A 1,648-nucleotide genomic window follows, 5' to 3' on the forward strand; every position below is an offset into this window, starting at 1 on the left:
CTAGGGGGCGCGCCCCACAGTTTGGGAACCTCTGCTCTATCATAACTTTTATATTAAATTCAAGTTGTGAAAGGGACCAGATAGGTTCTTGTCATGATTTGTATGGTTTGGCGGAGAGGGAGCAACGCAGACAGGACCCAGGATGAAGGTGATGATGAAGAATTTTAATGAACAGCTCGACAGTCCAGTAAACAGGCAGCAAGGCAGAGAACCAAGCTAGCGCTTAAGACAGGTGTTATGCCCAGAAACGCATGCCTGCCCAAAATTGCATCCCCTCTCGCGGGAGCGCGCATCGCTCTAAGCTCTCGCATATTGACGAGAAAACGGACTGAAATATGACCGAAGGGGAAATTTTAAAGATATAACACCGGTGAGAAAGACGCATTTAGTTCAGTGTCCATGAGATGATATTCAGAAAGGATTCTTTTACTGATTGATTTTTAGTTTCCTCTGCGATGAACTCTTTGCGTAAAGTCTATCACGTCCTCGCATGAGGGTGTTAATTATAACCTGTCAAATGACCGACGGGCTTTAAATTTTCATGTAGTTAAAAAAAAAAAAACAAAAAAAAAAAACGGTCAAAATATTCCGCTAACGCGACCTCTGGGTCGCATGTAACGAAGCACACCACATGGCGCTACACCCCCATCCCCACCACCAGGAGGCAGCATCCTGCTACAGAGCCAAGAAGGGCCGGTGGAAACGCGATCACTCCGAAATAGAGCCGAGCCGAGCCGAACCGAACCAGGTTGTTTCTATTGCCGGTGGAAAAGGGGCAATTGAAAGTCATCAAGTCACCTTTATTTATTTCCTCAAGATAAACTGCCGGCCCCTACGGAAGGTGAAGTTAATTAGATCGTAACATGCGCAGTACGTTGCGGCTGTACAACCAACACGGACGCGTTAACTCACCCTGTGGCTTTAACTAATGGAGCTGAAGACGTGACCCTCCCGCACCCAGAAGGATAGCGGCGCTCAGAAGCGCGGCAGACATAACATCTGTCTGTTTCGGGGAAGTTTTGTGAATTTGTGAAGAGTGGAGAAGCAAAGAATCAATGTTGCTTAAAGTGGGATGGTTTGGGTTGCCATGTCTGCTCCTGGTGTCGGTCACAAATTCCTCCAGGTTCGCATCTGCAGAGAAATCTGCGCTGGTTCATCGGGCAGTTGGATCTGTCTGATCCAAACCGATCCATTAAACATTTCTTTTTTTACCCTGTGCGTGCAGGATTTTTTATATTTTATTTTTTCCATGATTTCACTTCCCCGAAACGTCCGGTGTTATGCTCAGGTGTTATTCTTTAAATGTTTTTAAAGAATAACTTCAGCGAATAATTGTGTGAGATCCCAGCGTGGAGCAAGTAACTCCAATCAGACCAATCAGATTACTGCGGCACATCAATATAAAATAAATACAGAGTTGAATGGCTTCAATAATTACTCATTTAATATATCCAATTCATATTGTTATTACTTCACTCTTACTTATATTTTATTTTTGATTCCACAGTCATATCTTGTTTTTCTAACTCATGTTTCAGAAATGGAACAATCGTGTAAATATTTTTATCTGAAAAATGTTATTTTTTGAATGTGAGGTAAAACATTCATTCATCATTCACTTTAACCCTCAGCCCCCTGTGAGTATCCC

This window comes from Poecilia formosa, unplaced genomic scaffold (genome assembly GCF_000485575.1).
Source record: "Poecilia formosa unplaced genomic scaffold, Poecilia_formosa-5.1.2 Scaffold31, whole genome shotgun sequence".
In the NCBI taxonomy this organism is placed as follows: Eukaryota; Metazoa; Chordata; class Actinopteri; order Cyprinodontiformes; family Poeciliidae; genus Poecilia; species Poecilia formosa.